Genomic DNA, 13,057 nt, shown 5'->3' with positions numbered 1-13,057 from the left:
AGTATCTTCTCAACGTTGTGTTAGAAAAAAAGAAGAGATTATGATAAGTAAATGCCTAACTTCTACAAATCCGGAAGATCTGATCCTTGGCGATTAATGATCATAGGATTTGAAAGAGAATCGAATCTCGGTTGTTCACAATTCCTTGTGAGGTATGACATTTTGTGTAGGAGAAAACTAATGGGGCGCGGCTTCTTAGGAGAGCGAAGGACCGTACAAGTTCCTAATTCATGTAAGTATTCATGATTATTATATAACTGGTGAGGTAGATGAATTTTAAAGATGCGTGCACGGATACGATATGTTTTTAGCCTGAAAACACACGCATTCTATGTCATGGTCAAAGAAAACTAGGATTGAGCACACGGCATGTGTACAGTTGAATTAACATGTAAAACGAGAAAATAATAGATTCAGAGTGGTCCAAAACGAAAATGGTGGTCACTTTCTTTCCGAGGAGATGAAATGAGCAAGGATAACCATTCATTAAGTGACAAGTTAGTGCTTAGATCGTGGATAGAATTCACTTACATATATTATTTTATTTTTTTTAGAAAATGTGATTTTGTAAGGAATAAAAAGTGAGTTAATCGAGTGTTTTGGCTTATGGTGTGTTTGTTTCATGGAAAACTCAACGATTGAGAAAAATATTTTCTTGAAAAATACTTTCTAGGAATACGATTAGTTTTTTTTGTTTTTGTTTGGTATATCATTGAAAACCTTCTTTCCTATTTGGACCACATTGGAAAATGCTTTCTCTCAGATAAAAATCAAATTTTTAAATAAACATTTTTTGTTATTATTATTTTTTTTCTTCTCTCCCAGCCGCCTCTCCACCTAACCCATTGCCCCTTCCTCCTGTCCACCGCCATCATTGCCATCTTCGACGACTTCACCTCCCTCTGCAGCGATTCCGTCCACCAAATCTCGGCCGAGCTCCAAGTACAGGCACAAGCTGGCGAGCCTTGACCATGCCCGAGGCACAGGCGTACGTGTCGCAAACAAGGACGAACCTAGGCTCGCACTGGAAGAAGGCGCAAGCACACCGAACAGAGAAGCAGCAAAGCTCCCCAACGAGGCAAACAATGGCAAAGGGGAACTCAATGCAAATGGCCATGGACCAGGAGCTCGCAGCAAGCTAAGCCATTCCAAAGGGCGACGATCCTCCGGTTGCGACCGATGACAGCGTACCAAAGAGCATTGACGCCGAAGTTGCCGGTGTGGAGCCGAATCCATTGGAGAATGAAGGTGCATAAGACGCTGATGAAGAGGAAGAGGAGGGAGCAAAGGCAACAGGAGCGCAGGAGGGGCTAGGGTTGGAGGAGGAGGCAGCGGCGGTGGTGACCAAAGGGAGGGGGCGAAGGAGAAGGAGAGAGGGGAGGAGGAGTTAAGGTTGATAAGCAAAAAAAGAAAAGAGAAAACAAGAAAAAAGAAGGAAAAGAAAAGATATAATAATAATAAATTCAAAAATTTTAATTAATTTTTTTTCTAATAATAAATTTTTCATTAAGCAAGGACCTTAAAATATTTTGGAAAACGTTTTCCAATTCTTTAAAATGGGAAATTGTTTTCGTGAATTTAAATTTTGGAAAGAAAACATTTTATGTTGATTAGAAACATTTTCCGTTAACTCATTTTCCTAAATGAACCAAACGCTGAAAAATGAGGAAAACGTTTTCTCTCGCAAAACAAACACACCATTAATATATATATAATACATATGGCAATTCCCATGCAAGTTTTACATAAAAGTGACTAGAACGGAGAACCGACAAATGACCCCCTGTTCCATTTGGAACTAGGGTCCGGACTGGACCTTGCACCCCGACGTTCTCGGCTCAGCTCTCGCTCTCGCTCTCGCGTTTGCTTTCTGTGCTTTCTCATGCCGAAGAAAACGGCTAGAAGAGCTCCAGAAGCTGCACACAAAACTTCGTGTTCACAGTCGAGCTCCCTCTCCCTCGACAAACTCACGATTTTCTTGGGTCCTCCCCCACCCTACCTCAAGAAGACCCTTCAAGGTCTCTCCCTTTTGCTTGATATCTCACTCCATTCCCCCTTTCACTTTTTACCCTCTGCTCCCTGCCATTTTTTCAGCAAAGACTTTTAAGTCTTTTCCTCTTTGCCAAAACTTGCTACGGCATCCCCTTACTTTTAGCCAACGACGGCCACGTCCGCTTACATTTTAAGCTCAACTTCCAGCCACAAGTCTCCAGCTTTGACCCTTACAAAAGATGGCTGCACTCCACCGAGAGAGAGAGAGAGAGAGAGTTGCTGCTGCACGACACTTGATTTGGTCTCTCTTTTGTTCCGTCCCTTTTGCTTTCGGGTTTGCTTGATCGAGAAAGAGATAGGTCCGGTTTTTAAATGAGAGAGAGAGAGAGAGAGAGAGACGTGGCGACGGATTAGGAGTTCGTGAGAGAGAGAGAGAGAGAGAGAGAGAGAGAGGTGAGCGAACAGTTGTGATTTGCATGTCAAGTGACAAAACGCGAGAGGCTTCGCGCAGAGAGAGACAGAGAGAATAGGATACTTTTGGGCCTGGCTCCAACTCCTCCAAGAGAAGCTCCTCTGGACTCAAACAAAAAAAAGAAAATTAAGAAAATTCAATATTCTGGTCCGAGTGATCCTAATGGATGATTTGATGTGGAATTAAACTTAAAATCACCGATTCCACTTTTTTGAAATTAGGAACCAGATCAGTGTCTCTGTGAATTACCCAGAACTGGTCGGTTCAATCCGATCTGGACAACTCCTTTTGCTTATCCTTAGTTCTATGTGTTAAAGTAATTTTTTTTTTCATTTTTGTTCAACATTTTACGATAAAATTTATACAAAGAAACAAAATGAGTGGTGAGTTGGGGGCGCGTTTGGCTGCACCCTGTTTCTGTTCCCAGGAACAAAAATTTCTGTTTTTTTGTTCCTGGGAACAAAAAAGGAACAGAAACGCGTTTGTGTGCGTTTCTGTTCCTTTTTTGTTCTTTTGTTCCTAGGAACAAAAAAGAATGTAAACAGCAAACAAAAAAACTTGTTTGTTTCTTTAACAAAATCTAGAAATACTTATCTTTTTTATTTTTTTCTTTTCTTCTTCTTTTTCTTTCTTTTTTTCTTTGGCCGGTCGCCAGCCTTGGCCATGGCGGCGACCGCCGACGAGGGCGGTGGCCTCGCCCGGCCACGGCGAGGCTCGGCCTCGCCGGCCGCCGGGCGAGCTCGGCCTCGCCGGATCCGGCGAGCTCGAGCTCGCCCAACCCGGTGAGGTCGGGCGAGCTCGATCTCGCCTGATCCGGCGAGGCCGAGCCGCCTGGCCGCGGCGAGGCTCGGCCTCGCCGCCATCGCCCGCGGTGGCCCGCGAGGCCGAGCCTCGTCGGCCGCCGGGCGAGGCCGCCGACCCTCGTTGGTCGTCGCCGGCCATGGCGAGCCTGGGGCCTACCAAAGAAGAAAAATAAAAAAAAAGGAAAAATAAATAAAAAAATAAGAAATAAAATAAAAATATTAAAAAATTAAAAGAAATAAAAAATTATATAAATTTACCAAACGTGTTTCTATTCTTTTTATATTTCGGAACAGATTTACCAAACGCATTTTTTGTTTAAAAATTGTTCCCCCAAACAAACATTTTTTTCTATTTCTCGTTTAAACAATTTTTAAACGAAACGTTACTTCAAACGCGCCTACTTGATGAGTGAGCATCATATATTATTGGATGGTAAATTTGGAAAATAAAATTCCAACAAACGACTCTTTTGCCTTGAAATATATGGTCTACGGTCAAGACCCGTGGTACGCTCCCGTGCCCATGATCAGGTAACTAGTGCATAGAAAGAAAATGAAGCATTGATGTACAATAGTCGGGTTTAAGATAGCGAAAAGTAAGGATGATTTGGGAAAATCTAATAATAGGAAGAAAGAAATAAAGCGGGTAGTTATTCAAGAAATGGGCAGGCCTGGAAAAAAGAAATGAAGGGTAATTTGGAAAATCTCGGAAGAAAATGAGATAAAAAGATGTACTTTGATTTTCGGAAGATGCGAATATAAATATAATAAGACTCGGAAGGCGCGAGAAGATGCACGTATAGAAAAGAAGCCTCTTCACTCAGAGAATATTTTTTACCCAGAAAAGGCAAAAAAAAAAAAAAAAAAAAAACTGAGAATATTCGCACCCCGTCCCCACCGCCTCCGAATCGCGTTCATTTCCGGAGAAAAAAAGAGGTTTTAGGGGGTTTTTATTTATTTTGTTTTTTTTTTTGGGAGAGGGGGGAGGGGGTTTAATATGACGTAGTCCATTCCACGTCGGCATCAACGGTGAGCCGATCGCATCAACTACCGATCTCCGCCGCCCAAGAAAATACTAGGTGCAGGAGAAAATATTAGGTACCTCTAGCGTGTACTAGTTAGAGGCCACTCATCGGGCGACACGTGTCAACCGGTGCCACGCTGGATATTTCGAAAAATGGATATATTCGTTTCTCTCTCCTGACCCACCATTCACTCGGTCAAATTCGAAAAAGCGAAGCGCGAGGCGCTCTCTCTCCTGCACGTCCTCTCTCTCCTCCTAGCCTGCATCCTCTCTCTACTCTACAATGCATTTAGTATGGAAAACATTTTCTCTTTCCTTCGGAAGAAAGAGAAGCCGTTCCTCTCCCATTTCTCTCTCACACCAACATTTCGAAATTTTGAATCCCAAAATTTCGATCTGTGCTCGTTGTTACTCAGCCGTGCGTTAAGCAGCCGTAACCCCGCCGTCGCCGACGAACCACATTATGGCCACCCTTCTCCAGCGCTCGCTTGCTCGCTTCTCTCGCCACGCTCGTTGCTGCTCCGACGTTCGTCAAGCGGTCGTTCCCCTGCCGTCGCCGACGAAGCACATTAAGGCCGTAATAAATGTGCTTTGTCAACCGACCGGAGGAGGAGGGAGGGCCATTTCTTCTTGAGGTGGAGGGATGGGGACAAAGATCTAGCTATGGCGGGGCGGGAGTGGAGCTTGAGCCACGTGTCCTACCATTGCACATTGCGGAGCCGGTCAGTGATTGGGCTTGGTGATTACGTGCTGCTCTCGAGACTTAAGTCCCGAGGGGAGGTCGTCGACTAGCTAAACTCAATTTGAGATGCATTTAGGACTTTCTTTTCTTCCATTGTCTTTATCACTATGTCCAATAGGATGAAGGTTTTCCATCGGCACGGTCGGTGTCCTCTGGTGTTGGGCTCTTCTTTTCAATTTTTGAACAATCGAATTGAACATTTACGGTGAGGAATTCTCTCCATTATCTCAACTTGCAATCTTTGTCAACAAAGTTTGATTGAACCTAGGTAAACCCTGAGGAATAGATGACAAATATAGAGTTAAAGCAAAGGGAACTTGACAAAATTTGATCGGCCGGAGCCATTCTAGTGGGAGTCTTAAATTTTTTTTTTTTTTTTGGTTCAGTAGGTTCACGAACTACACAGTTTACACATAAGACTATTCTTGTATATACCACCACATCATTGGTGAAGTCAAATTTGGCTTTCACGAGATTAGAGAGACTGAATGATGCTTGAACATGTAAGGAAGGAGGTTGCTATATCGTCTTTGAAAATTGGAAAATAGGATGAGAATGCTCCTTCTGATTAAAAATTGGAAAGTGGACATTTGCTATAAATATTTGCCCATGCTCATGAAGCATGCCAATCGGCACCTCTGACGAAGTTGGGGCTACCTAGGAAGTGATTGTATGCTCAAACTTCTTGCTTCTGATGTTGTCTGGTGGTCTTGGTCCTTGTTTTATAGGTGTCGCAGGGCCTTGGGTCGGGTCGTGTTGGGGAAGATCGGGTTGGTGTAGTCGATGTGGTGGAGGGATGACAACGAAGTGACCGGGTGAGCCGTGAGGAGGCCGAACGTCTCCTGAGTCTCGTTCCATCCAGTTGCTATCATAAGACCATCAGGGTTAGTAGCGCATGAACCAGATATTCTTTTGAGATAGAAGTAACGTGCTTGCTTGATTGGATTAATCTACTAGCACAGCGTCCCAGAGAATTTTGGAAATAAAGTAGGTTAGATGGTTTCATAGCATTAGAACATTGGCAAGCTAGTAAATGTTACTTGATGTGTGAAATCATCTTCCCACCACAAGGTTCTGTATCCTTTTTGTTTGAACCTCAAAGCTTCAGATTACCCTCGGGAATACGATAGTGCCTGTCTTCAAATGAGATTATCCTACAACCCAACTACTGGCCCTTTGCTATTTCTTGTTTAGTGGACTGATTGCCACCTCGCCAGTACCTTAGATTGCTTAGGATTCTCATTTACAAGGTAGATTCTTGGTTTCTTTTGTTCTTTAATGAAATAGTGGCTATCTTGTGGGAATTAATCTTCATGCTATTTTCCAAATTAATATACACAATAACTCCATTTGGGCGAGTAATTGTATATATTAATTTTTATCAATAAGGAACTTAAAAAATTTATGTCTAAAATTCATCAAAAAATATGAAACACTTTACAACACCCGCTTCCCAATATCATATTGCATTTATCAAACAATAATTTTTGCCACAATTTTTTTAAAATATATATTTTAAAATTTTAAATTTTAAATTTAATATTATTTTAATATTTCGGACTTCCGCAGGCCCAGGACCCACGACCAGCCCAAATCGGACCGCGGGCCAGACCCGTGAGGCCCAAACCCTCACACAGCCCACACCAAATAATATTGGTCTTGGAAATTGTGGGCCAAAAATTGCTGAAAAATGGCCCATGTGTGCATGAGCCCATCTTCCTTTTAATTGAGAATAGCTCACGAAATGGGCTGTTTTAAATGGCCCACGAAATTTAAAGAAAATTTGGGCGAAAGCCCATATTTAGGCCCAGGCCCGGCCGAAGGTCTTCTTCAACCTCCAGCCGGGTCCCGAATTACCTGCAAACCGGGTCACAAGACCCGATTTCGACCCGAAGCTCCAAAAACACATAGAATAATTGATTTTTGATGAAATTTCTCCATGGGTCTTGCATATAACATCAATATAATTTATTAGAATGAATTAAACAAAAAAAAAACCAGTAAATCTCCACATGTAAGCTTCAAAATTTCGGATCACCTTCCATGGCCTAAAATTCAGTTTTCTTAAATTTAAGCACTAAAAACTTACTTTAATGCAACAAAATGATGCCAAAACTGTTGGAGAAGGAATCGATTTAGTCTCGAAGATTGATTCAGCAAATCATAGATAATCGTAGATATGTTTTACTTTAGGAAAATTAATATTGTGTAAATATTTTATGATTCATTTACTGTACTACAAATATACCTGTACATTGATATGCGGAGTAATACAGAATACAGAAAATTTCTCCCAATTTTCACAAATCTTGTCATGGTATCAGAGCATTCGGTTCTGACATAGCTTCCACAAAATCGTTTGAATTGCCCTCACTTGTTTTTTTTCAATTTTGTTGTTGCAACGCTTTGCCCGCAAAACAAATTGACACACTAAGTGAGAATTCTTCTTTTTCTTTTTGTCATCTCAAAAGAGGGTCGAGCTCTTTTCTTGATCCACCTTGCGTATTTTTATTGCCTTCGATTGTTTTCTAGTTTATTGCTGCAAATCAGTACCTGCAAAATAAAATCAGCACATCGAAAGGAATTCAACGCTACATCCAACATGCAGAATCCAGACGGCAAAGAAATTCTACCCGCATCCTCATCCGACCAGGTCTCTGAAGAAATTGAGCAAACTGCTCAACACCCAGCGGCTCAAATCACGAGCCAGTTCCCAGCTACAATCCAATGGCCGTACATGCCATGGGTTCTTGTTCAAGGGTCATGGGCTCACGGAACCCATCATTGGACTCCTGGATTCAGCCAACAGTGGGCTCCACAACAATAGCCGAACCCAACTGGAGATCCAGATTTCACCTCCCCGGGTCAAAGACCCGAATTCATTTCGGGTGGAATGCCATCAAACCCTTATGCTAACTCTTACCCGAATTTTCCACCTCGGTTCATTCCGCTCCCTTTTTCGAACATCGCCGGTTGTCCATAACCCTACGACCCGCTTTATACTTCACCAGCTGACAGCCCGGAATTGAAGTTAATCACGCTTCAACTTGCTGGACCAGACCATTACTCGACATGGGCAAGGGACTTCCACCGGGCTCTCGTTACAAAAGACAAGGACGGATTCCTTGATGGATCTGTCCCTCTTCCGCCCGACGACCGCATGCAACGCCACTGGAGGAGGTGCAACCACTTGGTACGAACCTGGATCAGGAACTGTGTGACGGCAGAGGTCGCCGCCGGACTTCCTCCTACAGAAGATGCAAAAACGATGTGGGAAAACATTAGAGAAATGTATGGAAAACTTGATCGGGTTAAAGTTTTTCTTTGACCCAAGCTCTCGCGGAATTGAAGCAAGGGAACCTCTCGGTTACCACTTGCTTCAACCGCCTATCAACCCTTTGGAACGAGCTCGAAGCCGCGAAGGAGCAACTCGAAGGCCCAGAGACAACAATCAGGCAGTATAGAGAGATTAAGGAAAGGGAGAAAGTAACTCGCTTCCTATTAGCCCTAAATGATAGTTGGATACCTTTCCGCTCACAGATCCTCGCCCTGGAGCCGGTGCCGCCGCTCGGTCGCATTTTTCAACTTGCTGTCCAAGAAGAAAATCAGCGCCTTGCGACCACCGGACAAGAGAGGGGAGGAGAGAGCATTGTGCTTGCGGCGCCCGAGAAGAACTTGGGCCACTCCCATGGCGTTTTTCGCGCGTCACATCAAGGAAGCGGCTGGGTCGCGTTCGGGAGGAAACGCTTGACTAACAGAGGGAGGAGAGGAACAAGAAGACTTCTTTGGGAACCCTAGAACTTACCGATCCAATGGTCAAGATCGAAGCGGGGATCGACGGTACTGTGCTTTCCGAATTGACAGAGATTATAGGCGTGGAAGAGCATCCGACGGCCCTTATGCTTTGCCCGATTTGATGGCCATGATCGGCGCCGCCCACATGGATTCGACGGCTCTTATACTGTGCGATCCGACGGTCCAGATCAGCGCCGATCACACGGATTTGACGGCCCCTTTTCGCTGCCCTATGGTGCTGAATTATATAGAGGGGGAGGACAAAATTCTAAATTCAAGGGTAAGTATTGTGAATATTGCCGTCGTCCCCATCATACTATTGAAACATGTTGGAAATTGCATGGTAAGCCTACTGACAAAGAAAAAAAAGGGAAATGATTTTCTGCTTATCAGGTATCTGCATATGGAAATAATCCAGCTCACCAATCACTTTCCCAGGATCAATATGAGCAAATTATGAAGGCACTAAATCAATTGAGGGCAGTTGACAAGAGTGCCAATTTTTCAGGTACTTCATTATGCGACACTAAGAATATTTTAGTTGATGCATGGATTATTGATACTGGCGCCAGTGACCACATAGTTTGCAATGAATGTCTATTCTATGATGTCCACACAATATTGTCCTCTATATCTGTTCGCCTTCCAAACGGAATTGTCACTGATGTCAGAAAAATTGGGACTGTATACCTTAGCAAAAATATTGTCCTAAGAAATGTGCTGTACATTCCTGAGTTCGAATTTAATCTCATATCAGTTTCCGAAGTTTGTGAGGACAATCATTGTCAAGCCTTTTTCAATTCTGAAAATTGTTCATTTCAGGACCTTTCGACTGGGAAACTGATGGGCTTGGGTAGAATGGAATAAGGGCTCTACTTTTGGGTCAATCTTTCTAGAAATTCTAATTTATCCATTTTTTGTAATATTATCTCAAGAAATAAAATTTCCCTTTCTCATAAGCGTCTTGGTCATAGTGCTCGTTTTCCTTGTCCTGATTGTAAGATATGCCCATTGGCAAAACAAACACAAGCAACATTTCAAAATAGCACCTCTCGTGCAATTAGTGTCTTCTCATTAATTCATATGGATATTTTGGGGCCCTACCATACACCACACCGTGATGGATCCTATTATTTTCTCACCATAGTTGATGATTACTCTCGTGCTACTTGGATATTTCTCATGCAATCCAAGAGTCAAACTTTTTCACATTTGTCAAAATTCTTGTCCATGATCAAAAATCAATTCAATAAAGGTGTTCAAAGGATTCGAACAGATAATGGCAGTGAATTTTTCTCCCATGAATGTCAATCTTGTTTATCATCTCAAGGAATACTCCATGAGAGTTCTTGTGCATACACTCCCCAACAAAATGGTGTTGTCGAACGTAAACATCGACATCTTTTAGAAGTTGCCCGAGCACTAAAATATCAAGCTTCCATTCCTGAATCTTTTTGGAGAGATTGTGTGGTCACGGCAGCCTATTTAATTAATCGCATACCAACTAGAATATTAGATGGACACACCCCTTTTGGAATGCTTTTTGGCAAAGAACCGACGATTGATCATCTTCGGGTATTTAGCTGTCTTTGCTATGTGACAAATATGAAATGTCATCATAAAATGGATCCTCGTGCTCTTCAATGCATTTTTATGGGATATCCAGCTTTGCAGAAGGGTTATCGCGTTATGGAGATATCTACAGGTCGCTTCTTTGTTAGCCGAGATGTTATATTCCATGAAGATGTATTCCCTTTCCAGAAGATGGCATCTGCACATGAGTCATCAATATCAACATCAAATCATCGACAATTCTTATCAGTGGAAGATATATTTATGCAGCCACAGTATTTTTGGGTTGCCCCAGATCAGTCATGCTCTGGATCATGCCCTGTAACGGCACCCGTTGAATCTCTTGTTTTACCTACCGGATCTTCGGATTACTCCACCATTTCATCACCTCAGCAAAATGATAATGGCTTCTTCTCATCACTAATTGCTGAACAAACACCCGTTCCAATGCCCAGGCGCTCGCAACGAGAGGTGCGACTTCCAACATGGACAAAAGACTATATTTGTCCAACCTTGGAAACACCAGGTACGCAATATCCAGTCTCCTCTTATGTTTAAATTATCGCCAGAGCACACATGCTGTATTAGTAGAATATTCGAAAAACAAGAACCATCTTCCTATGAGGAAGCAGCGCGTGATATTCGATGGCAAAAAGCTATGAAGGAAGAATTAGCTGCTCTTACAGCAAATGATACTTGGGATGTTGTTCCCCTGCCTTCTCACAAAAAACCCATCGGTTGCAAATGGGTCTACAAAATAAAATATAAGGCAGATAGTTCGATTGAGCTATACAAAGCTCGGCTAGTTGCGAAAGGATTTACGCAACGTGAAGGTTTTGACTATCATGAGACCTTTTCTCCTGTCTCTAAAGAAGTGACTGTTCGTTCTTTCCTATCTGTTGCTGCAATGCGTAATTGGAACTTACATCAAATGGATGTGAATAATGCCTTTCTTCATGGAGATCTAGATGAAGAAATTTACATGGAACTTCCACCAGGATTACGTAGACAAGGGGAGTCTCGAGTAGGGGTGAGCATGGTCCGGGTTGGTCCGGGCCATCCCCTAACCCTAGGACCAACCCATACAGTGTCGGTCCTCAATTTTTAGGACCAAGGACCAACCCTATTGAGCCTGGGACCAAGGACCGGACCGACCCAATGGGTTCGGTCCGGTTCCAGGGTCAACCCGGGACCGATCGATAATTTTTTTCGTCTTATTTTTTATACTTCCTAAAAAAACAAACCTACAAATTCAAATTACGTATCCATGATCCATCAACAATACGATATTGTGCAACTAAATTATAAAATACCAATACATATTTAGCAAATTTAAGATGACACAATAATAGAAATTTCATATCCGCTAACCGCTCATCGAGATATGGGACAAGATGGAAAGTTCTTGTAATCATCTATCTTTAATATTTATAACACCATATGCAAAAGCGTTTTCTGATCATGTAGAGTTTACTCAACAAAAAATGAGCTTCGCACCACTTGACTAGCATTTGATCATGTAGAGTCTACTCAACCAAAAAATGAGCTTCACACCACTTGATTAACAAATCACCGTAGCAAGAACGCGGTACTACTCTACTCTTAAAAACTTCTACCATTTAACACAAATTGAAAGCAATTAAATCATAAAAAGTTTAAAATACTTAATATAAAGCATGAATATATAACTTCACATCTTGTTAATTCACTTGAACTTCTAAACACTTGAAAACAAAACAAACGACACATAATTAATATTTAACAAAAGTTTTAAATTGAAATTACTATTAGTGCTATTGATAGAACATCTCAATATAGTATAATATAATAGACATTTTACTTAGGTTTGAATATATAAAATAATTATAAATAATATAATATAATATACGGGGTTGGTCCAGGTTGGACCGACCCAAAACTCTTAGGACCGAGGACCAACCCGCACAAAGTGTTGGTCCCTGGAATTCAGACCAAGGACCGACCCGGTCCCCTTGGGAACCGGACCAGACCGCGGGGTTGGGCCGGTCCAGATCGGTCCAGGGTCGACCCTAAACCGCTGCTCACCCCTAGTCTCGAGTATGTCGTCTCCGCAAATCCCTCTATGGACTCAAACAAGCTTCTCGACAATGGTATGCAAAGTTTACTGCAACGCTCACAAATACAGGTTTTATACATTCCAAATATGATTATGCATTGTTCACATGGACCAAAGGTACTTCGTCAATATACTTATTAATTTATGTCGATGATATATTTATTATGGGAAATGATGATGTCACAATTCAGCAACTCAAGGAATATTTGCATATGACCTTTCATATTAAGGATTTGGGACCTCCCAAATATTTCCTTGGTATTGAGATAGCTCGATCCAATGAGGGAATTTGTCTTAGAGAAAATTCGTCTTGGAAATCATATCGGATGCAGGATTATCGGGATGCAAGCCAGCTATTATACCTATTGAGCAGAATGTCAAATTGACAACGTATGAATATGATGCGAACTCTCCTTCTCTAAATAACGATCCATTGCTCAAAGATCCATCAAGTTATCAGCGACTCGTTGGGAAATTGATCTATCTCGCCATGACTAGGCCTGATATATGTTATGCAGTACAAATACTCAGTCAGTTTATGCATAACCCAAAGCGATCACAC

This window comes from Eucalyptus grandis, chromosome 4 (assembly GCF_016545825.1).
Source record: "Eucalyptus grandis isolate ANBG69807.140 chromosome 4, ASM1654582v1, whole genome shotgun sequence".
NCBI lineage: Eukaryota > Viridiplantae > Streptophyta > Magnoliopsida > Myrtales > Myrtaceae > Eucalyptus > Eucalyptus grandis.
This window is presented reverse-complemented; position numbering follows the sequence as displayed.